Here is a 27,839-nt window from a genome sequence, read left to right on the forward strand (position 1 = left end):
CCCTGCAATCCTTTTCCTTAACGGAAATCTAGCCGTGGTCCCAAGGTGGGACCCATCCTCCCTTGATCTAGAGCAATAGTACAATATGTAGGCACCTGCAGTCATGACAACCCTCTATGACACAACACTTATGTAATCACAGGAAGTTCTATCGGGAGATGCTGCTCTGTTCTGTGTCCAGGGCTGAATGGAACTGAACTAGAGTAGACTCCTGACCTGCGAGCCAGCAGACTGGTCCTGGGAAATTTATTTGCTTTCCTAAAAAAACATTGAATTAAAGGTCACGCAGACTTGAAGAGTGATATAACAAGAGCTTATAAGAGTAAATGCTCTATTATCACAGATGCTGAGGTCCTCAGACCTATCTGGGAACCTCACTCTATTACGGCCTGATTTTAACCTCGCCAGGTAATTAGTGCCTTACCTGAGCATCCTTCTAACAACGTGGGCGTGTCTCCGTTACATTTATCATTCCTCTTCTTACCTATGTCCTTCTTTTTCGAAAACAGTTTCCCTGGTAAGTACTACAAAGACTCTGTATCAGTTAGCTACTGCTGTGTAATAAACAAGCCCAAACTTTGTGTTTTTGAAACAACGCTCTTCTATTCATTCATAATTATTCAAGTTAGTAATTTTGTCTAATCTCGAATGGCAAGTTCATGCATCTGCATGCAATCAAAAGCACACAGGTGGCTTTCCTGACCTGGTTGTGCTCCTTACACGTGGCCAGGGCCTTCTGGTCTGACTTGGCACTGGGTTGCATGGTTCCTCGTTCTCCATAAGGCTAGCCTGGGGCTGGTGTCGTTGTAGGTAAGCGGGATTCTGAAGAGAGAGAGAGGGAAAGCAAACCAAAGTCCTCTATGCTGAGGCATGAACCCCGCCATCGCCACTCCCGCTGCATCTCCCGAGCAAAGGACGTCACAGGGCAGCCTGGACTCGAGAGGAAGAGAAACAGACTCCGCCTGGTGGCCAGAGAGGGGGAGGCGCCACATTACAAAGGGAGTCGGGAAGGCGTGAGCCATCACAGCCAGTTTTGCAAACCCGCACGTCCGCAACCTCAGTTCCTCGGCCCCGTCACCCCAATGCCACATCTCTCCGCCTTTCTGAGGGTGCATCACCGCTGGGCAAAAATCCTAGCACTGTACAGATTAATCCCACGGCACGGTCCTGGCTGCCATTTCCAGCTGGGTTTTTAATCATCCTCAGAAAGTCTTTTGGGACTTTCTCCAAAGCCCCTCATCATCTGTTTCGAACTCTTCACTCTCCTCGAACCACGCAGGCATCTACCTCCCTCCAGCGTGTGAGGGAACGCGGGCGACACTATTCCGTGAGGTTTCAGTCTGCGAATGCGGTCGCCGTTACTCACTGTTACAACTCGGCAATATCGAACGCCTTGCGATGAGAAAGATACGCCAATTTTTATAATAAATAGAGCATAATCTAAAAAATGGCATTGTTTATGGTGCCAAGCAACTGAAACTCATAAAACTAATGTATCATTTAAATAAAGAGGGAGTCTACATACTTAGTGTAGGAAAATGGGGGAAAACCCTGAAGTTTCCAGCTTTATATTTTCCTCTCTCAATGATTTGCTGTGAAATGGGGACAAGGCATTCTCTTTTCTTGGCCTCTGTTTTATTAATCCGCAGAATAAACACGTTGAATAGACAGCAAGAACTATATATTCAACTAGGGAATTTGATCTGGGAATATAAAAGAAAACATAAGTTTAATGTTCTGCAGAAATAAAACAAAACAGACCATTTGATGTTTAATGGATAAATATTTAAACACGGTCTTAGAGATATTTTATTCATGTATCTTTAAAACTTCATTTCTTTCTTTGACTAAAAGCACATGTAAAGAAAGGCGAAATTAGTCTATAACAAATATCCATCTGTTACTTCTTTTAAACTTTGTTACAATCACATGTTCTTATGGTTAGAGTGTATCTGCTTCCCTGTAAACAATGACAAAACCACATTGAGAATCGCAGTAATTCGAAGTGGACAGGGCGCAGAGACAGCAAATTTTCCAAATACGTAGAATATAAAGACTGAGCGGTAACCACCTCTTAGCTTTCAGGGTGGCTCAAAGCTTATTTCACATTCTCTTTGCGATATATCACTCAGCTCTGTCTGAGAACAGAGTGCCAGTCCAAAGCCCAGTGGGAAAGCCCCGGCTGGGCATTTCCTGGGTCCCCCGTGTGGAAGCCTGCACGTGGACCTTCACATCTCTGACCCTCTGCCCGAGGCCACCCACACCTCTTCCAATCATACCCTCACGTGGGGCGCGGCCGGGCAAGTTCCCTCGCTGGTTTGTTCCATCCATGTTGTTGACTTCGGTTATTCATCCAAGATGGGGTTTTCAGAAATGTCTACATTTCAGGATTTTTACCTTTATTGTCAGAATAAGGACTGTATTTTAGACACTTTCATTTAACAAGTGAACTCCTGAAAGTAAAATGAGAGGTAAATATTTAAAGTGATGAAAGTCAAATGAATTCTAACCTCTCTTTATATAGCTACACTAATTTATCTTCAAAGGTAACAAGAATTCTACCGAAAGCGTATCACTGGCTCTGGGACAGGCAGCCTTCTCTAGCCCGTGCCTTCTCTCTGGCTCCACCTGGGCGAGACAGCTTTTCCAACAATCCCCATTCATTTGGTGTGGATATTTCCCTCGGGGAAACAGCCAGCTGATAAAAGTTTTGTAGATTAATAACGCGAGAGCTGTTGTTTTTATTAATGATTTATTAAAAACATAGATTCCCCATCAAGGTCCATGGTCTCATTATAACAATGAAGACACAGCTCTGTGAGATAGAAATATCACTTCTTCATTTTACGACAGGAAAGGGAGGTTTTGCTACATCCAGTAAATTTCCACAAGGGACACAGCTGATGAACGATGGCCGTAAAGGAGGCTCTAGGACCATTCAAATCATCCCCACGAGAGCTGACAGTGGCGGACGTATGAACCACGATGCCAACTTGTTACCGAGTTTGTTCTGACGGGTTCAGGCCCACATCCTAACCTAAACCTTAGTTGCGATCACGCGTCTTCCTGTCGCCAGTGTGGGTCATTTCTCCGCATGAAAGATGAGGCATCCTTTCCATCCTGTGCTGCTTCTGGCTGGTTCGAAGTAGGATGGGGGCAGGGCAGGAGGGAAGAGAGGTAAGGGGAACGGCCAATCGCCTTATGACTAATACCGCGGTGAGTTCTAGTGCTTTCTTCGCTTGGCTGGTAGGAAAGCGGACTGGGGCACAGAGTCCGCGCATGGCTTCTGCATGGACTCTTCCACCTGCCACGTTACATTCGGATCAAACGAATGCACTTGCCCACCTGGTGGCCGGTCACTTCGTCCTCGGCCACCAGCCTTCTCATGGCGTGTCCCGGCCCCTGTCATCTACTGAGTGGTCCCAAGTGGTCCACCTGAGGTTTCTTACGGTAAGGGACAGGTGAAACACCCGCCCACTCCACATGGCCGCCCCGACACCTCCAGCTTGGGGGTGGGCAGGCCCCCCTGCGTGCTGATGGCTCTGTCCTCATACACGGTCCTGACCTGTACTTACTTGCTCGGTGTCTCCAAACTCCTTCCGCAGCTGGGGCTCGGTTACGTGGTAAAGCTCCGGGTTTCAGCCACTTTATTTTCCTGAAATGAAGATCACCGTGTGACATCTCACTCTGAAGTAAGTCATCTGAAACAGGTAAAACTGGGACGGAAACCGTCACGACTCTAGTGTTTAGATCCCGCCGTAGATGTTTTAGATGAAAAGTGAAAAAAAAGAGTCGGAACTGGAATCTCAGGCTTGGGGAATGTCAGGTCCAGAAGCGGGAAAGTGACAGATGACGCCGCAGGTCTTGAGTGAGCAAATGTGTACGGGACTCCACACGAGGGTGAGGACTAGAACCGGGCCCGCTGGGGGCGGGGCAGGGGTAGGTGGGGGCAGAGGGCCACAGGGCCCCCCTAATCCACGGTTTGCGAGGCTCTGGAACCTGAGGAGAAGGGGAGCGGAGGTTCACCCCACTGCCCGCGGGGAAGTAAAGGGCAATAAGGGGCACGGAGCCGGATCCTGGCAGCGCTGGCCAGGCAGCTCCCAGGACTATGTACGCAGGGAAGTCGGCGACCTCTCCAAACAGCCGAGCAACACTCGCCAGCGCACGGATGGATGGACACGCACGCGCCACGCCGCACGAAAATGAACGCCAGCCTTGGAGGCGATGCTTTCGGATCAGACGAAAGGGATTTGCAGCCAAACCTTAATAGAGAAATGTGGCTAACGTGATTCGTGGGACGACACAGAGAATAACGTATGAACGTAAAATTAAATAGATCGCAATCTGTACAAATACAAGAAAAAAAATGAATATTTCCACAATGAAATAAATTTCTCTTAGAATTTGATTAATCAGGCAGACAACATATTAGTAAGAAGACAGACACTTTGAAAAAGGAAATAAAGGGCTAAATTTAATACAAATTATATACATACACACAATTGAAACAATAGGGCATGTTAAGGCCCAATTTTGAAGTTCATGATAAAAATGCTTGTGTTAGTTTTGAATGGGATTACATCAGTTATTAGGATATATGTGCGTGCATACGTATATATGTATGTATGTATCGGGAGATACATATATCTTCTGATACAAGTCCAACTATAAGAAACATGCGAGTAAGCTGTGCTTTTATTTTCCTCAGGCTGTGGTCAAACCAAACTACTGTATGTCTCATGTTTGTGGACACCCATTCTGCAGCGAGAGCATCAGGATTCAAGTGTCATCTTAAAACAAAGAATTTCATGCAAAACTGATTGAAATCTTAAAAAAAAAAGAAAGAAAGAAAGAAAGAAGGATCTTCAAGTGTCCTGCAAACAGTTGCCCAGCATGGTAGGAAACGAAATGAAAATTCTCGAAGCCTTATTTATGCCATCGCATTTAATTTTAAGGGCCAGAGATGAGATCATTGCTGAGATAATTAGAAAGGCAAGTGCCTTTTGGTCAAAGAGATGGTAAAATGGATAATCATAGACCAAGCGAGAAATTGATTGATAAGACATCTCTGTCAAAAAAAAAAAAATCCCACTCTGCACAATGGAATTAAAGATACAGCCAAAAAATTAAATTTGCTTTTGCAGTTGTAAATATTAAAAAACACTCAGCATTATCTATTTTATACATTAATGAGGTGACTCTCGTCGTGAACCAGAAAATCTTTCGGTATTCACCAGCCTGGAGGTGCAAAGGAACCCTTAGGTCGTAGTATTCTGCAAATCTTTGTGGATTTGTAGAAATGGATATTTAATTTTTAAGCAATAACGTACACTGGAAGCAAATGCGAAGATTTGTCCAATAAGGAAGAGGCTTTCATGTGCGTTTTATACGTAGTGTGATATAAAGAAGGCCTTCTGGCCAAAGACGTATGAACGTTCAGGGCATCTGTGTGCTAAGGCTAGGTGATTGCCACGCGTATTAAGCACAGGACAGTGAATATTTTTATTTTTTTCTTAGCTTTATAAAGGTGAGAGTAAAGATTAAATTGATTACTGTTTTATTCTGAAGTTCATTGAGTTTTACTAAGGGAAAGTCTCTTATTTTATCGATACTGGAGAACTTCATTAACTTATTAACTAATCCTTTCAATGTGAAAGGTTTATGCCAGGCACGATATGAAAGATCGTTCTAAAAAAACCACATCTTGAAATAAAAATTTATGCAACAGTCATTTAAATTATTTTGTGCAAGAGTATTTTGTCTCAGACCTCTAAGGAAATTCATTAAAGCTTTTTGTTTGTTTTTGCTAATCTTCACATCGCTGTTTGAATTCTCTCCATGCAGACTAACATCAAAAAGTTAAAAGAAATCGACAATTTTCTCTTAGACATGGAACCACTGTGGCATGTTGAACCGAGCACTAAGGAGCCAAATATCCTTTTATTACTGAATAATCATAAATATTTCAAGATTTCTCATTAAAACTTTGCTATGAGCATTTTTGCAATATTTAAGTGTGCTTTTACAATGTATTGTTTATTTTTATTTCACAATTTGATTTGTAACTTAATAATGTTGTTTTGTTACCTTTTATTTATGGCAAGTGTTACCGGTTTTACATTAATGCTAGAGATACAAAAGTTTCATCTTAAGTATATTTGCAACTATATAAAGAAAAAATAATCTTAGGTAAATTATAAGATATAATGTCAGCAGTTATTGCAAGATTACATAATTCGTAAATAAATAAATGAAGCTTGGGAAGTATTTTGCCATATACAAACTCTTAGATATTTTAATATTCCTTTATATAAGAAAACATGTAAGAAAAAGAAGAAAGGAGAACTTTTTTTAAAAAAATGTTAATTTTCTAATCTATGTTGGTGCTGTAGTTGGCATTTTATGTATGCTATTTCGTTTTATTCCTACGAAAATCTGATTTTTTTTGGTACCTCTAGTTTTAAGATGAAAAAATCAAGCCCAAATTAGCTGGTAACTTAGCCAAAGTGACATTAATAATAAATCATATGAAACACGTTTGAATTCCAGGCTTTCTTGCTGTACAGTATGTTGATGAGATGATAGACATAAACAATATGATGCTTTTCTCCAAGACATCATAAAATAAAATTATTTTAATGATCTAGAAACGTCTACATGTCTAGAGGAAAGGCCCCAAGTACTTGCTGCCGTAAAGAAACCACTGTCTGGTCCAGGACTGGGAGTGAGGTGGGAGTAAGGTGGGGCTGGGTCCCTGCGTCTGCCAGGTCTGGCTTCTGGAAACTTCCTGCTGGGCCCCAAAGTGCTGGAAGTATTCTGCAGAGAGTGACCTGGCAGCACCACCTTTGCAGCAAAAAATGTGTCCTACTGAGCTGAGAGAGAAGATAATAAATTGTCATTTTTGTCATAAACATATGACCGAGAGAGAGAAGTTATGTCTTGAGTGAACTTCACACGTTGAAAGTGTCAGGAGGGAGTTTTCTAGTAGCTATGGAAGCTGCAGAAACAGATTAAATTCTGGCACAAGGGAGATCACTACAAATCTTACAAAAAAGGGTCAAGATGGATACAGCGTTGCCTAAGCCGAACGTCTGAGATCTCTCAAGATTCAGCAGGGAACGGAAAAAAAAGCGAAGCGTCCACAGCAACGACGAGGACAGCCCTCCGGGGAGCACTCTGCCTTCTGGATGGCACGTTTAAAATCTCCTCCATCGAAAGGAAACTTCCTTCCAGGTGGATTTACCTGGACATGCCAACGCGTCTCCTGTTTTAGGTAGTTCATAAAATGCGTCTGTTTTGTGTTTCCCACCCGTGGAGAAATTCTGAGAGAAACACTGAATGTATTTCTATTCATGGAAATCCTAAACTGTTATTGGTTATGGAAAATGTGTTAATCCTCAGATTGATGAATAAACTCAATAAGATGTTTGTCGAAGCACCATACCAATTACACATCCAAAATGTGGCCAATGATGTCAGGGGTTGTTGCGGGGCCGGGGGGCGGGGGGAGCGGGAGGGAGACAACACATCGCTTATTTTCATACCATCAGCTAAAATGGCTTTTTAAGTTGTTGGAAATAAAACAAAGCAAAACAATACACAACAAAAATTATCATATGACAGTTTCTGTGGAATTCAAATTTAAGTGTGAGGACAGAGTGAAGATAGGGGGTATGTAAATGGCATCATTTCGACCAAGCTGCTAAAATTATTAACATTACGAAATTTGAGGCACGAAGAAAGTCTCTATTCTTGTTCTAGCTAGCCCGGAAACTTAAACTTTTTGAACTTTCTAGTATTGCATCAATGCCCAAATATACATCCGGAAATGTATACACCAGACTTCCAGATTGCCCTCTGATTATCACCCTGAAGGACTCAGGTCACCTGATACCCACCTGACATCCACCATCCAGACCCCTGTCATCTGACTGATAAGCATCTTGGACCAGTCTAGGGCTAACAAGACAGGACTAACTGTTCTCCAGAATGCACCTGTTACGATAAGAACTCGCAACTTTCTTTTCTTCTCTGGCATACATCTGTGTTTTCGCCTAGCTGAGTTCCCAGTTTATAAACTTTCAGACGCTTGAATAAATCTTTATCATTTATTCTGGCCAGTATCCAGAATCTTTTTTGAGTTTATTTGACCAGTGTTTGCAAATAAAGTCTTGATGGGACACAGTCACACCCACCCTTTGTGAACTGTCTATGGCTTTCACCCTGCAATGTCAGGGTTGAGTAGTTGTGACATTATGTGGCCTGAAAAGCTGAAATCCCTTGCCATCTGGCCCTTTATGAAAAAAAGTTCGCTGAATCCTGAGCTATAGCACTTTACCAGCAAATACTTTCATTTTGTAATTATTTCTTTTTATAAAAGACAAAATACTTTTCCAATGAAAATACTTCATTTGACTTAAATAACTTTTATTACCTTAAGGAGGTATTTTTTTCTGATTCCTAAAGCTTAATACATTTAAATTTAAGATTGCATTTAAAATCAAGATTAGATGTTAAATTATAATGTGTTATTTTCACTTGGTTTATTTTCTGTACACTTGATTAAAAAATTAATAATTTGAATGATTTGTCAATTGTGTCTATAAACATTAATATCCTCTGTACCTCATTTATTGTTTCATATTTTCTTCCCTTAGATTATTTTTATGTTTTGCCTTTTAAATGTTGCGTTGCTCTGTTTACAATCTCTCCCTAGTTGACCGTATATAATTTAAAGTTTTGTAGTTTAATGAAATACAGTAATTTGTTATTTAATACGTATAAAGCATTTTAATCTATTTAAATGTATTCTCATAATTAAACAATGTCCATACTCTGTCATCTCGTTTCATAATTTTTGTATGCTTTTTAGTTATTTTTAAATCTTTATTACTTCGATATACTTTTTTTACTTGTATATTTCTATATGTACACACATATTCATAGAACTTTCTTTATAATAGTCAAAAATTGGAAACTAGCTGAATATCAATTAACTGCTGGACTAATTAATACATTTCAGTACATTTATACAACGTCGTACCACATGAAACAAGCAAACAAAAAAAAACTAGAAAATAAACCAACTCATCTAAGATACAAAGTTAATTTAAAAAATCCTGTTTTCATTTTAATTTATTCCATGGTTATTGGTTCATATATATTATCACTTTGAGGAAATTAAAAATGTTATCTTCATTATTTTCAGGAAGACATTTAAATGAATGTTATCTAAAAATCTTAGTAGGTAAATAAAGAATTTAGAAATTGAAAACCATTTATTTTCCATTTATGAGAAAATTTATAGAAGTTAGACATCAAGGGAACATTATTATGACACAAAATATATTTCTCAAGCAGATTAATTTTGTTTTAAATACCCATTAATTTATTAAACAAATATTTGTGAGCAAAATCTCTACTCTTATGGAATTTATAATCTAGAGGAGGGAGATAGATAATAAGTAAATATTCAAATCACGTATTGTATTAGGTGAGCCCTGTGAAGAAAATTAAACCAGAGAGGAATATAGAGATATAACTATATATCTAACTAAGTGACGTATACGTAATGTATATTTATAAATACTTTAATTTTATAGTGGTATTTATCAAAAATGATAATGTTTAAAAATGTTTAAAGTTCTTAGAAATTATATATGTATATATTTTTTCATTTTGTTAAGAACATTTACCATGAGATTCAGCCCCTTAACAAATTTTTACGTGTACAGTAAAGTATTGTTAACTGTTAGCACTGTGTCGTATAGCAGACCTTGAAAACGTATCCATCGTCCATGACGGAAGCTTTTCGCGGTTGGAAAGCAATCCCTTTCCTTCTACCCCGGCCTCCTCCTATATGTCTATTTAGAGACTTCACATAAACGAAATCGTGCAGTATTTGTCCTTTTCTGACAGGCTTATTTTAGTTAGCATAATGTCCTCCAGGCTCATCCATGTTGTCACCTGTGGCAGAATTTCATTTATTTTTAAAGCCTTATTTTTTTAGAGCAGTTTTAGGTTCACAATCGAATGTAAAATTAAGAAGAAGGCACAGAGCCTCCCCCTAACCACTCGGCCCCCACACATGCATAGCCTCCCCCCGTTATCGACACCCCACCAGAGTGGTACATTAAGGTGCATTGGGCACAATCCATAGACCTAAATGGACTAATCATAATCACCCCAAATCCATGACTTATGTTAGAGTTCACTCTTGGTGTTATATAGACTGCGAGTTTGAATAAATGCATAATGATATGTATTCATTATGGAATCTTATGGAGTATTTTCGCTTTTTCAAACTCCTCTGTTCTCTGCCTGTTTACACCCCTTCCCTGCCCCGCGAAAACCACTGATCTGTTTAAGGTCTTCATAGCTCTGCCTTCCCCAGAATGTCCCATAATTAGAAACAGACCGCGTGGATCCTTTTCCGATGGGCCTCTTTCAGTTAGTAATATCCATTTAAGTATCCATCAAATCTCTCTACGGCTTGGTAGCTTATTTCTTCTTAGTGATGAATTGATGGATCACAGTTTATTTATTTATCCATTTACCTACTGAAGGGCTTCTTGGTTGCTTTCAAATTTGGGTAATTTTGAATAAGGCTGCTATAAACATCCATGTGCAGGATTTCGCGTGGCCACAAATTTTCAACTCTTTTGGTAAATACCAAGGAGCACGATTGCTGGACTGTGTAGTAAGAGGATGATTAGTTTTGTAGAAATCACCAAGCTGTTTGCTGAAGTGACCGCACCATTTTGCATTCCCGTGGGCAATGAATGACACTGGATTGTCGCACGTCCTCGCCAGCATCTGGTGAGGTCAGTGTTCTGGATTTTAGCCATTCTAATAGGTGTGCAGTATCTCATTGTTTTAATTTGCATTTCCCTAATGGCATATAATGTAGAGCATCTTTTCATAGGCTTTTTGGTCATATGTATGTCTTTGGTGAGATGTCTGTTAAGGTCTTTGGCCCATTTTTGTCTATCAGTTGTGTAGTTTGCAAATATTTTTGGTATTCCGTCTGTTGCCATTTTATCTTGCTAACTGTTTCCTTTCCTGTGAACTAGCTTTCGAATTTGCTGTAGTCCCACTTGTTGATGTTTTGCTTTTGTTTTGGTGTCGTATCCAAGATATCATTACCAAGACCGATGTCATGAAGTGTTTTTCTTGTTTTGTTCAAAAGTTTCATACTTTTACGTCTTAGATGACATTCCGGTTTCCTACTTAAGTATTTAATACATTTCGAGTTGATTTTTTTATATGGTGTAAGATTTTGACCAGGTTATAGGGAAAAATTTAGAAAATAGCCACGTGAACTTCTCCCATTCTTTCCAGCTGCAGGAAAGAAACACATTCCCTGAAAAATTAGAGTAAATCATTAAATTAGCAAAGTTACTAGTTTCCTCCAACACTAAATTAAAATAACCCTCTCAACACACAATTCTGAAAATTTCAAACACATGAAAGTATTCATGCCATCTAAACCCAAATGACAATCTTTTTCCATGCTGAGAATAATGAGATGATTCATTGTTTTTATGAGCAATATTTTATTCCGCCAAATAGTGCTTTTTAAAAAGTACTTCTCTCTATATTGCAATTTTTGAGTATGTGCTCAAAAAATCTGAAGTATGTTTGAATTAGATAAGATATTATCCAGTCAACAAGCTATAATAAAATTTAACTTATTGAAGATAAACTTTAAAATATGCAAAATTTCAAAAGAATAAATTTAAGCACTGCTTTCCTATTTCCTAGCGAAAGTAAATTTGTATTTTAGTCTTGTATGATAAATTGCGAGCTATTTGTCTTACATGTTCAATCATTTTATACATTTTCGGACTACGACACAAAAAAATTTAGAAAACATCAATTATTTGTTATCACAGACCACACTCAGAACTCATCAAGTTTGTAATTCTTATTTAAAATTCCACGGTGTGGAGTATCACCAATTGTCTTCTTAGGATCTGTTGAGAGAATTTTGTTGTTGTTTTTTTTCCCCCCAGTATTTTTAAATCATAAATATGCCTCATGCATAATCTTTGTACATGAAACAATACACACATCTCAACAAATGAAAAATAGCTATTTAAATTTTTGCTTGTTTCTATACGAGATTGAAAGTCTTTCCCTCCATTTGTTGGAAATTTACAAAAACTTAAAAAAATTACACTCTCCAAAAATGTCACTATATAAAATGGCATAGATCAATGAGTACAGTTGGCCCTCTGTATCCACAGAGTCCCAAGCACTGATGGAAAACAGTGCAGGTATTTATTGAAAAAATCTGCATATAAGTGAACCTGAACAGTTCAGACCTGTGTTGTTCAGTCAATTGTTTACATATAAAATGGTCAATTGTTTATATATAAAATAAAATAAAATAAACAGTTCATGTAGGCAGGAATATGGCATAAAGTTTCTAAAAAAAATCTGTTAAACCAGAAATTGATTTTTGAGCTTGTACTCTGTGGCAGGAGAGGTGATAGCCAGTGATCATACAGTGGGTAAAGAAAATAGATTTATATCCTCATTGAGCTTACGATTTAATAGGTTAAACAGATTATGAAAAACTAAGCAATAAAATATAAACCAAAGACCATGGCAACAGAATTCGATCTCTTGTTGCCAACTCCTAAGCATTTTCACTACTCCATATGTCATTCTATTTCACAGTCTACATATGGCTCTTTCAGCGCTCTAATTTGTCTACTAGACCAGCCAGCATAGCTGGCTTGGTCATGCAGCAAGTAGTTAATCAAACTGAGAGCGCGGCTCAAGTTTAATTGTATACTACAGAGCAGAGAAGTGAACAATTACTCAGATAAAACGCCAGCGACAAAGCTAGGGAAGCGAAATGTTTATGATTCGAAGTGCCTAGGTAACTGATCGAATTTTTCAGCAGCATTGGATTCATGTGATTGTGGCCACAGGAAATGAACCCATAAAGACTGACATGTTGATATTGTCAACAAAAATTCCCAAAGAGATTCAGAAAAAGAGGAACTTTATTCAGGTGAACAGTTCGCAAACCAAGGGAAACTCAGCCTCCAGGGGAAACCGAAAGGCTACTTTTTATAGAGCAAGTTCCCAGCCAGGTTCCCAATTTGTCCAATTTTATGGAGATAAGGCATCCAAATGTGTACAGTTCTGATTAGTCTCGTGCATTCTTATCGGTCATTATGGAGCAGTTATGATTGGTCAGCATTGATGCAAATGAGGATATAGTTGTGCGGTTCTGATTGGATGGGGCCAATCTCGGTCCACTGGTGAAAAGGCAAAAACAAGGACTCCCTCTTAATGGTCAACTCAGACAGCAGGGGGTGGGGTCAGGAGGCTGACAGCTCAGTCTGTGGCCTTTCCCTGAAATGTAGAATGTGTGAGAGGCTTCTGTCAACAAAGGCACTAGACCCTGGTCATGAATTTGGGTCCAGTTAACCATGAGAAGTCCTTCTTGGCAGCTATATTTCTTCTTGGGGTTAACAATTAAATCATGCAAATAGCAATAGAAAAATGTTCAACTCTCTCTTATATGGGCAAGCTATTCATATAATTTGCTTTAAAGAAGTAATTTATGATTTATTTTAAGAAGAATAATTCTATGATTAATAGTTCACTATTCATAATAATCAAACTTTCAGTTTATTAAATATTTTTCCACATATTGTTTTAACTGGCCTTCAGAACAAACCGTTAAAATCAGAAGGCCATATTTTATTTATGTATTTTGTGATTAGAAAATTGTAGTTTAAATGGCATAGTATTTTGAATAAATTTCTATTCTTATAAAAGGATTTGAGAATACAATTAGTAAAGTAATAGAATTAGTAACATAAAATTATTGTGTGAGTAGCAAAGCATATTCCGTTTTAAAGGTTCAAGGTCTATCTCTGCTCTTTCCACTAAGACACATGTACAGTTCTTCCACTGTTGCTCAATTTATCCAATTGAAAATGGTGCCGAATATTATTTCTTAGCATTTTCGGATTAATAAAACTTAAATTTATGAGATGTATGTGTGCTAAATGTGTAATATTTTCTATGCATAAAATCTTTCATTTGAAATGAGGTATTAGTTGCATTTGAGAACCAACACTGAAAAAAAATCCATACTCATATAAATTTTCATATGCTATAAATCATACATTCCTATCTAAAAAATCTATGAGATTAAGAAGACGATTTTCCAATATGATAATAACCAAAATAAAACAATTTGCTTAATGTTTTGTTCTTATTGAGTTTTATCTCAATAGAATCCATAGAGCTCTCTGAATACAATCAGTTATGGAAACAGATAGAAGACCAGACTCATAATACCTCCAATGTCATAGAAATTACAAAATAATACATTGCGTTCCAAAGGAAAATTCGATATTTCCTTCTTTGTGTTTCACAAAACTCTGTAACGTAAGAAAATAATCTAAAACAGTACATTGCCATCACCTTTATTTTTTATACATCTTGAATACCTGCAGTGCTGTCTCATCTGGAGCGGAGTGTAAAACTTCCAATGTTCACTTCCAAGGTCGTTCATGTTTAGATATGTTATTCCCGTTGAGCCAAATTCTAACCAAGTCAAGCTTTCTAATGTGCACAGGTGAAAGATCTTGTTTCTCAACTTAGTTGAAAGTTATATCTAACTAAAACCACTATTAGTGAAATTGTGGCTCAGGAGATGAAACCACCTGATCCCTTCCTGTATGAACCACCTTAGGCATTTGCTAAAAATAATAATTTCAATCTGTAGTTTGAGGCAGATGTTATATTTTGCAACTTCTGTGGCATATATTTTGAACGACATTTCCCTATGAATTTCATTAAGTGGAATGCTGTCTAAGTCAATTATTACTTTGCTTTTAAATACTATGCTATTCAGGTTGTATTGTTATTTATATCTGCATGTGCAATCCAAAGTTGCTTTTTACATTTTAATTTGTTCAGAATACTTGTAATTATTAATATGCAAGTCTAAGTGCAAAGTTAGTTTCATCTCCCTTAACGTGAGTCATTAATTTGTAGTAATTCTTACACTGAACTCTGAGTCCTAGATTTTACTAAATCCAGCAAATGAATATACTTATGTGGAAAGCATTTACTAGCTAGAATTATTTGTATGCATGTGATGTGCCAGCCAGTGTTTTAGACATTTCGTGTACATTGTTTTTTTTTTAATCACCTAACTAGCCTATGAAATAAATATTATCTAGCCAGCTTTAGAAACAAGTGAGACTTAGCTATATAAAATAACTTGATTGCATTCCATCACTTAGAGTCAAAGCAACGTTTCTGACCCAGGTCTTCCTCCTGCATCCTCTGCCTCCCCTGCCTCAGTGATCAATTAACTGTGAGATGTTAGTGTCTTAAGCCCAGACGGTTTGGTGTTATGTTGATCTGTCTTGGCCATAAAAAATTCTGCCTCTGGTCTTATTCTAATACGTTGCAGGTTAGGTTTCCCTTTGTCCTGAATTCTCAGCTCTCTTATTTGGCGATGACTAGCAATATCATCTCAAACTATGAGGACTGAAAGTTACCTGTCTGACAGGGATATAGGTGAATTTTTGTAAAAGTTTACATTAATTTAGCCTTAATTAATCAATACAGGTTGATCGTGGTAGAAGCCTGGGTCTGAGTCCCTGCTCCACCACTCTGGCTGTCGTGCAGAACTCGCCCGTGGTCACACCCCAGTGCTCAGAATAAAGTGTGCAGTGACATAGGCATGGATTTGTAAAAAGTGAAAGAATAAATCAATAAAAACAAGCTGCACTGAGAAAAGGGTAAAGTTTCAAAGCTGAGTCAGCAGAGACTAAACAAAGCAGGTCTTCCTTCCTTCCCCCTCCCAGAGAGATGGAGCCCCGGGGCTTCTGGTCCAGGGGATCCACCGCTCCCCTTTGGGATGTCACTTTCTACAGCCCAAGTGTGAGAAAGTGGCCTTGCGCCCGGGATGGGGAGATTAACAGACTGCTTACTCCTAAGTAATGCAGTTCCGGGAAGGAGGAAGGAGTTTTCTGCAAACACCGCCTGGTTGGGCCCTATGGACCTTGGAGATGCTGGGATGTCAGAGCGCCCCCTGCTGGGACCAGGAATACACACAGCCCGCGGGAAACAGCGCCATCCTTGGAGAAAAAGACGCCGGCTAACAGGTTTCCAGGGCGATCAGGTGCCAACCCGAACCGTTTTCCGACAGTTCTGCTCTTTGCACCTTTATTCTTTCTGTAAATGGTCCCAGTAGTATTAGCTGCCTTATAGAGTCATTGAGAAGACCGAGTTAATATGCGAAGCAGATGCCTAAAAGGAGACGTAAGGGTCACTTAACGTCATCACCAATTTATTCTATAAAACATGCCCATCATCCCAGGCACATGGCCCAGACTGTAGCACATAAAATGAATGCAACCCTCAGCATATTAGCGAATACCAACACTTTTAGTGAAATATATCTTTTACTATTATTATTATTATTTTACTTTTAATTATTTGTCTATTAACTACTCAGTGGGATATGTGTTATAAAGAGTGACACAGAATAGGTTTTAGGGAAATGACAGGGGCCTCTGGCGTCTGTAAGTCCTGCTCTACAATCAGTGTGAGCCACGTCCTGTTCGAATGGCTTTGGGCAAGTCACTTACCTGCGGTGAGCCTCAGTGTCTTCATTTGCAAATGAGTGAAAACTTATATCCTGAGGTCATTAGGATGATCAAACTAGATGATATTCAAATGCTGTCTGACCCATCCTAGGGGCTTATTTAATGCTCATTCCTTCCTTCACCCTACACCTGTTTAACAGTTTTTTCAAATGTAAAATTTGTTAAAAACAAAAAACTAGGATTTATTTGATTTTAACATTGCTTAAGAAGCCAGACGCTTTGGCTATTTAGTTGAACCATCTGTCTGGTGAAATTCCTTAGAATTAGAGTAATATCAGTGCTCGTGAATGTTTTATGAGATTTAAGTTACATAACAGACGCCATGGCTTCAAACTGCAATGTTAGTAGTGAATTATGCTCCGTTTCAGAGCGTTCGGCAGATTTATGCACTTTTGAATAGGATGCTTTGCATTCCGAAATGTTTAATCAAATCATCTAATAATTTCTGAACGTTGGGAATTTTGCTAGTCAGTGTCACGCTTCACAAATTACGGAAGGGAGATACAAAGTCACGTGCCCTTACAGCGCCCTTCAGAGGACAATTTTCTTGAAGGAAAAAAGCCATTGCCCATTGAAAGACTCACCGTGTGAAAGCATGTGACTTTCCCAAGGCGCCCTGGAGGAAAGAAGGGTACAGACAACAATGAAATCATCGCGCTTGAGTACATCACTTCTCTGCTGCTGTAATCACCCTCCGGCCCACTGGCTGAGGTCGCTAAATTAACAAAAGGCTTCGGTTCAGCCCCTACGCCAGGACAGAAATGGTCGCCCAGCCTCAGCCTGGCTTTGAACAAATTGTCTCCGTGTTGAATTCATGTGATCTTTTCCAGACTCACCATCCTTCATCCCTGTCTATCTCTTATGAGACTAAAAACATGTCTCTTCATGGACGGAGGAGACATAACATGTAGTCTCCAAAGTAGAACACTTTTGAGAGTGAAATGTGGCACTGTTGAAAACTCCACGGGGCCCACAGGGGTTCCTTGGGACGGTTCTGAGCAAACAGGAGCGTGCGGTTGGCATCTGCAGGGGTCTTCGGGAAGTCGTCAGGCTTGTTTGCCCCTTGAGATTCATCTCTTGTCATGCTTGACCCTTCTCTTTGTGTTCTGGCTGCACTAAGTGAACAAAGTGCCTTGAAAGAGCTATTTTGTGCCATTTTCTCAAACCTTAGGTAAGGCTAGCGTAATCTTCCATTTTAGATCAAGTCATTACTTCTCTGATCTCATCTCCAAGCTTTACCTAAATCCTCATCCAGCCACTCCGCCTCTTCCCTCTTGGACACAAGCAGCAGGCTCATTCTTACTTAGGGCCTTTGCACCTGCTGTGCCCTCCGCCCACAGCGCGTTTTCCCTCGAGCATCTTCCTCCTTGTTTCTTTTAGGTCTTTACACAACCTTCTCAGTGGGACCTTCCCAGGTGATCACATCAAAAACGGTGACCTTCCCCTCACCGCTTTTATTTTCAAATAAACTCTAGATGTAAAACTTACAACTATATTGTTTTATTCACTTTTGTATTTCCCGTATCTCCGAGAGCGTTTGGCACGTAGTTGTTAAACAGAGACTCGTGAATTGGAACCGGTCTATGTGGTGGCACCATCCCATCTTGCTTTCTCTGTCTGGATAAGTTGTATTGATTCTTGACAATTCCGTTCAGTTGTAACCTATTTTAGGGAGCCTTCCCTGACTTCTGTTCTGTCAGGCACATTTCTTGGGGGCTCCCATGGGCACCCTTTGTTCTCAACTCGCATCAAACTTATGCTAATTGTTATTTGCCCCATTCGGCGTTAGGCTGGGGGCTCCATCAGATCAGAAAATGTCATTCATCTCTGTTTCTCTATGAAACGCAATGCCTGCCACATTGAATGAATCGGGGTTGCAAAGCTCCAGTGTCAGGATACTCACTACATTTAGAGTCAATTCATTTCATCTTGAGTTGGTTCCGATGCTCACAAGTTTCTCTCAAATTTCTCTGTTAACAGCTGACCACCTTTTCATATGCCTAGTACTCCCCAGGCTAATCACAATTCAATCTGAGGTTCAAATCACTGTGCATTTGGTGTCACATCTAACAAAGTTTTGTCTAACCGAAGGTCATGCAGACTTTCTCAAGCTTTCATGTAGGACTTCTGCATTATTTGGATCTTATACTTAGGTCTGTAGTACATTTTGAGTTATTTTTTGTGTATGATGTGAAATAAGGGTAGAGATTCTTCTCTTCCTCCTCTTTCTTCTTCTTGGTCCATGTGTAGATTCCCTTCTCCTGGCATTGTTTGTTGAAAGACGCCGCTTTCCCTAGATGAATCGTATTGGCATTTTTGTCAAAGAGGAGTTGGCCGAGAGTGTAGACATGAATTTCCGACTCTCAGATATGACGATGCTTCTTCTTCCTCCAACGCCACCGTGTCTTCATTACTAAAACTCCTTTGTTTTCTGGATTTTTCATTTCCATATCAGTATTTTTGGGTCAGCTTTCAGTTTCCACCAAAAAACAAACCAAACCAAAACAAACAAACAAAACAACCTACTGGGATTCATTCTTCAAAATTGTAAATCAATTCGGGTAGAAAATGGTGTCTCGACAATATTGAGTCTTTCAGCCATGAATATAGAATGTCTCGATTTATTTAGTTCTTTAATTTCTCTCATGATTGTTTTGTCATTTTCTTAGTATACAAATGTTAACACTTCTTTTGTTAAGTTTATTCTTATCTATGTGATTCTCTGTGATCCTATTGTGAATGGGATTATTTTTGTATGTTGATCTTGCAGGTTGTGATTTTGCAAACTTGTTTTTAGTTTTGATAGGTTTTTTGTTGTTTTTAATTTATTTTTCATTTTCGTATATGTCGTGAGAAATTTGTAATGATTATATCATTGGACATCCCAATCATCGGTCACTCTGCATGTATTTTATAAACTATTTAAGGTTGATTTTCCACCTCACGTGTCCTATCTATGAGGCGAACATGCACATTCTAGCTTCGTCTCATTCATTTTAACAAGAAACAAGAGGCCACCATACAAAGATTTCTTCCTGTTCCTTACAAGAGCAAGATGAAATCAGGTTTGAATACGACAGAGTAATACCTCCCAAATATGATTTGTTTATGTATTGTTTTGTAGTTTTCAGGTTGCTTTCACACATAGCATCTCATTTGATCCTTACAGAAACTCTATAGAGGAAGCAAGGCATGCAAAATCATTCTCCAATCAAGAGAGGAGCAGGGTAAGCCTCAGAAGTTTATGTTCCCTAGAACTTGGCAAAATCTGGGTAGAAAACATCGATCCCCGACCTCTGCCTAGAATTTAGTCCATGACATGTCCTCGTCCGGGGGACAGCACACGAAAGTATATACTGTTCCATTCTTTGGGAAGCTGTCTCTTTAAATGACACTTTCTTTCCATGACTTAAGAGACTTTTCACTGGGATAATTATTCACAAAACAACATTGGAATCAGTAGCTGAATCATAAATTCAGTAATGTCATTCTACACTAAAAAACATTACAGTTATATTATTGTCCATTAAAAATGTATCAACTTCATAAAAGTACTATTGACTCTCCATAAAAATTCTCCTTGAGTTTATAAAGGTCCATGCATTTATTTTTATAAGAGTTAAGTTCAGAAATTAGGCAACGCTTCTAATTTATATTCAATGTAATCATCTGTTATCTATTTAAACCAGATAAAGAAAATGAGATAAAGAAATAGGCACCGATTTACACTAGCTATTAACTTTCCCAGGGGTACGCTATTAGGACTAAAAAAAGCTTTGCGGAGATCGTCCTTCGGTGTAATTTCATTCAGTAATATCACTAATGACCCCATTAAGGACATTAAAAGTTTCCTTTTCTGATCAATCTTTAGAATATTGAACTCTATAAAGTATCTACTGACTAATCGGCTAAATAAATCAAGGTCACCTTTAAGATGGTGACCTTGCGGGCATAAGACTCGTTATGCAACTCTCATCCAGAGGCAGTTATTATTTTTAAGCATCAGGGTTGCACCAGACAAACTGCTTCACGTGCTTGTTCCACAATATATTCTGAGAGCTCGTTAGCTCAGGAAGACTTGCAATAAATTAGAAGGAAAGGTTCAGGTCATAACCTTTTTCGAAAGGAAATATCTCTTACAGATGTTGTATCATTGAATGTGGTTTACAGCCTAAAAGTGAATGTGTAAGCAAGATATTCCCTTATACTTCTCTATTTTTATTTTGTTTGTTTGTTTGTTTGTTTGTTTGTTTTGTTTTGTTTAGATTAGAGTAGGGAGGCTGAGAAGAAAAGATAAGCTTTATTTTAGGGTAGTTACTAGTCATGTGCTAACACTGCCAGGTGTCGAGACGAGTTACCCAAGTTTGATCATGGCTTTGAAATTCAAAATTAATCCATTTTTTATCTCTCGAAATATAATTTATCTTTCTCTCTCATATTTATGAGCCCTTCACTGCATTTCTCTTTATTTTACAAAGGCAGACTAAATATTAAATAGTTCCTGGATCAGAAAATATGTATTTGTGTGCTATTATTAATATCTATATGTCAACTTCTGCCATATTTAATGTATATGTTTGACCCTTTAACCACACAGGTATGAACTGCATGGCTTCACATACATACAGATTTTTTCAGTAAATACCTGTACGGTTTTCATTTTGTGGCTGGGAGTTTACGAACAGGAATGGCCAACGGCATCTGCGTTGACCCATGCCACTTTGTAAAAGGGATTCTTATGTCTGCAGATTTGAGTATCCATGGGGGGTCCTGGAATCAATTCTCCGTGGATACTGAAGGACAAATTAAGTTTTGGAGGAGTAAAAAGTTATAAGTGGGTCTTTGATTTCATGCAGGTCAGTGATCTTAAATCTCGCATTGTTCAGGGTGTCTATCTATCTATCATCTATCTATCTATCTATCTATCTATCTATCTATCTATCTATCTATCTATCTATTGCCTATCATCTATCATCATCTATCTATCATCTGTCTAGATATGCCATTATATAGGGCTTGTATTATCTGGGGACAAATAAAAGAGATACTGACAGAATTTATTAGTTCCCCCTGGGAGGGGAACCAAACCAGATAACCAATGAGCTCAGACATCTCGCTTTGTAAGGAAGAAATTTCAGCAGAAACACCCTTGTCGTGGCAGAGTTGGTGGCCTAGAAATGTCCTGAAGACACTGCTCCTTGCCTCCAGATGTTGCGGTTGGGTTTCCTGGAAAGCACACTGTGGGAGTGACATTTGTGTGCAGGCGATGCACTGAGGCGTGCTTTGGGGATGAACATGTCGGGGAGGGAAGGAGCAGGACCGGGCGGGCCTGCAGTTAAACTCCTTGGCCCTCTTACACGACCTCAGCCACCCTGGCCCCCGCGCAGCCTCAAAGCTGCCGAGGCTCTCCGGCTCTGGCCCAGCTGGGGCAAGGGAGCTGCCCTTAATCCCCTACACTGGCCAGTCATTCCATATGGGCTGTCCACAGGAAAGAGCCATGGCCTTGGCACAAAGTGGCTCTCTTCAGCCAAGGGGAAGTCTCGGAAGACTCAGCTGAGAGCTGCTTGTGTCAGCCCTCCCAGCAGCTGTGCGATGAGCGCTTCATCCTCCAATGGGTGCCTGGGAGGTGCTCCCCACGTGCACTGCATCAAAACTATACATTTAACTGGAAAACAGGTGTCCTCTCTTGTCAAGAGTGAGACAGTGAAAGAGACAGACCTGACGATCACATTAAAAATGATTCTCTACTATGACTTTTTCTCATTAGAAAAATACTATGCAGAGTAGTAATATTTGGAAATATTTAAATTAAACGATTCTATTATTTGAAGTTATTTTTTAAGTCCTTTCTCTTATCTTGATTTAAAGATTTGATTTTGCAAAGTTTCTAAAAAAATGGAGGTTGAGTAAAATTAATGCATTTTTAAGTGTAATTGGAATATGCCATTCCCAGGGCTGCCATAACGAATGATCACAAACCTGGCGGCTTTAAAACAAAGGGAATTTCTTCTATCACGGTTCAGAGGCCAGACGTTTGAAACGAAGGTGTGGGTGGTTTGGGTTCCTTCTGGAGGTTCTGGGGAGCGATCTGTTCTGAGTCCCTCTCCCAGCTTCTGGTAGTTGGCAGCAGTCCTTAGCGTGTCTTGGTTTGTGGTTGCCCTGTCTTTGTTGTCACAGGGACTTACCTGTGCATGTCCCTGTGTGTGTCCTGTCCTCTTTTTGTGAAGACACCAGTCATTAGATTCAGGGCCCACCCCGATCCAGTGTGACCTTATCTTAAATACTCACTTTTGCAAAGACCCGGCTTCTGAGCAAGGTAGCGTTTTCAGATTCCATGTGGACATCTGTCTTTTGGGACATTCTTTAACTCACTACATCCGCGCTAAGCAAGTCTTCTACTTATCGTTATAATTAGTGAAAAGAATCGTAAAACATCAAATTTCCCCATTAATATAAAGTTATATTTGAGGTTCATTTTGACCATATGCTCACTGTTGCAATATCATATATACTGTCGTATGTCCCCACTTAGCACATCCTAAAAATGATTACGTAGAAAACAAACAAAAAATTATGCTCTCAGTACCATCCAAAGGTATAACACAGTGAGTTCGTTCCATGTGCCTGAAACGGGGAGACACAGGAAGCAAGTAAAATATCCCGCACACTATCGACATGTGGTGTAAAGTAAATATGAGAGGTAAAATAAAACTCCATTTAAAATTTAACAAAAAAGAATCCATTCGTCTTAGAAGTAAGAGAACCATGGAAAATGCTTTAAGTGAATTATGTTTCTTTCAAATACTACATGCAAAAGTTTAATGTTGTGTCCTTGTTTTCTGGCTAAATTTTTTTTTTTCGTCCTGTAGAAGCAGACATTCTAACGCCCTCCACCGACCCTAGCGCGACCTCATAGCAGCTTTCCAGATATTTCGTAAATGCCATTTCGTGGTTGTGTCCGTCCACCTTCGTGATGATGGGGTTTCTCGGTGAACGATGGTTTTGAATGTGAGCCTTGGCCCAGAATCTCTCTCCTCACGTGCTCTCGCCGCCCCAGGTTATTCAAAGCGGACCCTGACTCTTATCCTTGAAAAGTCACTAGGAAACGGGAAACGAACGTCTACCACTGAGCTGATAAGTAACCCAGCTCTCTCAGGCATAACAAAAATTGCTATGCAATTAGCTCTTAAAAGGCAAAGAATTGTTGCTATAGGACACTTCGCAGGTTGGAAGGGTGGGCGTCACCACCCAGCGGGATGGCCTCGGTCAATCCAAACGTGCCTGCTCAGAAAAAGGCCCCCTTCAGCTCCAAAGAACACATTTTAAGCAGAATTTGGCTGTCACATGCTACTTTCTGGCCTCCTGGTTAGATTAGTCGCTCGTTTTTTCTTTAGCTTTTTTTCTTTTTAATGTTCTTGGATTTCTCCCAAAACTCTCCATAGTGATGCAAGTAGATTTTTTCAAATGAAAGCCAAATTTTCTTTTAGATATTTTAATATAGACACATAGATAAATATAGATATATAATTACTAGATAGATAAATAGGTAGGTAGGTAGGTAGGTAGATACATGATTACATATGTATATATATATATATATGTATATATATATATATATATATACATATATATATATATATACACACAGAGAGAGAGAGAGAGAGAGAGAGAGATAGGTAGACAGACAGACAGACAGACGGTGGATGACCTCTCTTTAAGAATCTGTAAAGGGAAGGACGAAATTAAGACATCGAGAAACAAGACTGAGATGAAGTCCCTGTGGTTCAGAAAAAGCACAGGGCATTCTAGGCGCTGTTCTTTCCATCCTGACAGGTGCAGGGAGGTAAGTACCACTTCCTGCTGAGAGAAGTGGCAAGGGCTGTATCTGTCTGTAAGTCCTGACGCAATAGGAAAGCCATTCTGGGATGTGGGTTTTTAGGTTTTTTCTGTTTTTGATGAATTCTTCTCAAGGGAAAGTATGAGAACAAAAGCAGACACTGGAATTGAGAGATGATGGGGCCAGCACATGGGAGCTGAAGCGAAGGAGGAATTGTAAACAGCAAGCATTTGGGCGTAAACAAAAGCAAAGGAGAAGGGGCCTCTGCCCGCGGGAGGAAGTCAACAGCCCTTAGCAGTGAGCACCCAGAGGACACACGAAAAGGCTTAAAAGTAAAAAGGTCAGTCAAATTTAAATGTTTGCTTGGCCCCCGAAAGGACTGAAGTTATCTTAAAAGAAGGATGATTGAGAACTTTACTAAAAGCTTTCGCTTTCAGGCAAGACAAAGCAATGGGGGCAAGAATTACCACCTCACCCCAAACAAACAGGATTTGACGAGATCTACGAAAAAATAATGTTGATGAATTTGACATAAACAAGGACAGTAATCCCTGACAGATGAGAAACAAATGAGGTGTGGGGGGTGGGGGACTATGATTGCCTCAGTTTACCATTCTAAAAGGGTTCCCAGGCCAGGTCACGGGGCCGATGTATCAGTCCAGGTTCTTCAGAGAAACAGAGTAGATGTTGGTTGTCTTCGGCCATTGAATCTTCGGGCGGTGTTTGCTCAGCAATAGCATCTGAAACAGGGGAAGGTACTGTCCCTCTGTGACTAAGTCCCCGGGCGCAGCGAGGCGTCAGCCAGAACAGTGTGTTTCCGAGGACGAGACTCCTATAATCAGGAGGGTCTGTCCCCTCTGGGCCTGCGCTGTTCAGCGCCGAGGTTGTTTTCCAAATTCCTAACAGCGTAAGACATGGCGGTCCACAACCAGCGTCCCAGAGGGCGTAAGTACATCCGGACCGTGTGCTCCACTTAACGGTATTGTAAGGACTCTTGACTGTACGTCCTGTGCCTGTGTCAGGGTGGGGCGGTCACACAGTGGGAAATGCAGTTGGCCCAGCAAGACATCCTACACGGCCCCTCCTCAGTTTACCAGGGGAGTAGGATTAGAGAGTTAATTTAGTGTCGAATTATCTTACTGAACGTGGGAGTTTTCTATACCTACACCAAAATAGAAGGGTAAAATAGATGATTAATAATGTTTGTTGTTATTTTGTGTTTAATTATTCAGACTTTTAAGTTCATGCATGAAATCAGCCTGTAATTTTCCTTTCTGATACTCTCTTTGCCTGATTATATTTGAAGGCGGATTTTTTTTTAAACTATTTACATTTAGAAAAATTTAACTATATAATGTTCTATTTTGTATTTTCTAAATCGCCTTCCTGTTTCCATCTTCTAGATTATTTTGCATCAAACACTACACATATTGTTTTATTTTATTTTATTTTTCTGTAGTTATTGCCTATATACATCTAAAAGATAATTTTTACTAAACATTACCATCACATCATGGTCATGCCTAAAATTTTAACAGTAATTTCCAGTATAATCAAATATCTAGTATATATGATCCCTCCATTGGGTTGATGTTTTCTTCAATAACTCATCTTAAATATTCATTAATTTTTTAAAAATGTTCTCTTCTCATTTTGGTTCAAACGGTTTTCCAAACAACATAGAAAATGATATGAATGAGGAAAACTCCTAACAGATGTTATTGTTTTCTCTTAATTGCCCTGAAATCCATGAGTTTGTTTGGTCTTTACAGTTGTGCCCTTACTAAGCACAGAGAATGTGCCAGACGGAATGAGGCATCAGCTGCTAGCATTCTGGGAATGGGGTGGTAAGGAGGGCCCTCCTTCTTCTGCGAAGCCAGCAGGAGGAGCGGGCAGGGGTGACAGTGGTCAAGATGGCCTTTCCATGCTGGGACTCACAAGAAGCCTGGAGACTAGGATTCGGGGTGCTGTTTTGTAGCAAGGTAAATATTTTGTAGCATAAACAAAGTTGTTTTTGACAAGAAAATCACAATAAGCACCAATCGGTGGGAAGAAAGGAGGATTCTTCCAAGACCTAGTGCCTGTCCCTCGATCAGATTCTATTTTTATACATAATGGCAAATGCTTTCTGTTGCAGAATTAAAACAAAGTAAGTCCTAAAGTCTAACTATTTGGCCCAGGATTTTGAGGACATTAAGAAATTTTCTGTAGCATTATGAAAGAAAAATATTAATAAGTGGCCATAAGAATGCCATTAACGACCTCAGAAACATACAGCGAAATGTAATTATCGGCATGCTGGTATCCACGGCTCTCCTCGTGCTACTGTGGCTTCAGGGACAAACATGACTGCCACGTTTACCCACCCACCGACACCAAGTAAACTTCCCAGGATCAAGCGGAGATCGATGTTTTTCTCACACTTTCCCCGAGTTTAACTCCTCCAAGAGCATAGATTGATTGTACGCTGAGTCCCTATGTGAGGGACGTTCTTTCAAAAAGAAGGATAATTATACCAAGCTATTCTGCTGGGTCATTCAGGAACAAGAGGAGGGAGACAGGCCATGTTCCACACATCAAAGAAGTGAAGTGCCTTGGATGTGTCACCGAAAGTCTGAATTGTTTCATCTTAGGGTGAGCTGCTGTCAACTTAATGACATGAGAAATGCCTTGAAAAGCCCAAGCAGATTTAATGTACTTAAAAACACATTTAATAAATCGCAACTTTTGTCATGAAACGAAATGACGAATTTTCATTTATGTTTACTGAGCTACACTTTTCCAGGATTCTTCACAGATTCGAAATTAAGAATATAAATTATAAGAATGAAGTTAAACCATATCTAATGTATCGGATTAAAATTTAAAAAATGAATTCAGAAACCAGTATTTCTTATGTCTCTTAGATAAATGTGTATTTGCAGGTCGGTTTCATGTGTACGGATCGAACGCTGTTAATCATAGATTAATTTACATGTTAAAATATGATTTCTGGAACTGATAAAGCTTTGGTACCAACATTAGGCGTGTGAAAGAAAAATTCGACGTGGAAGTGAGAGTGGGGGTTCAGACGGACTCTCACTGTCGAATGTTTGAGTTCTTGCCCTACAATCCTAAGTCTCTGTATGTCCTCGTTTCTCCAACTGATGGCCACAACTTTGTCCTGAGTGTTGACTTGAGTTCTATTCTTCCTTCTACAAATCTACACTCTATACAGCCTCCTGAATGATTAGCCAAAAATATACCTTACATCTCACAAAAAAATAAATTCCAGAATGACGGACAATGCAACCTAGTAAAAGAAACCATGAAAATATCAGAAAAAAAATCATGAAAGCTTTATTTTA

Source organism: Pteropus medius, unplaced genomic scaffold, assembly GCF_902729225.1.
Source record: "Pteropus medius unplaced genomic scaffold, Ma_sr-lr_union100, whole genome shotgun sequence".
Lineage (NCBI taxonomy): Eukaryota > Metazoa > Chordata > Mammalia > Chiroptera > Pteropodidae > Pteropus > Pteropus medius.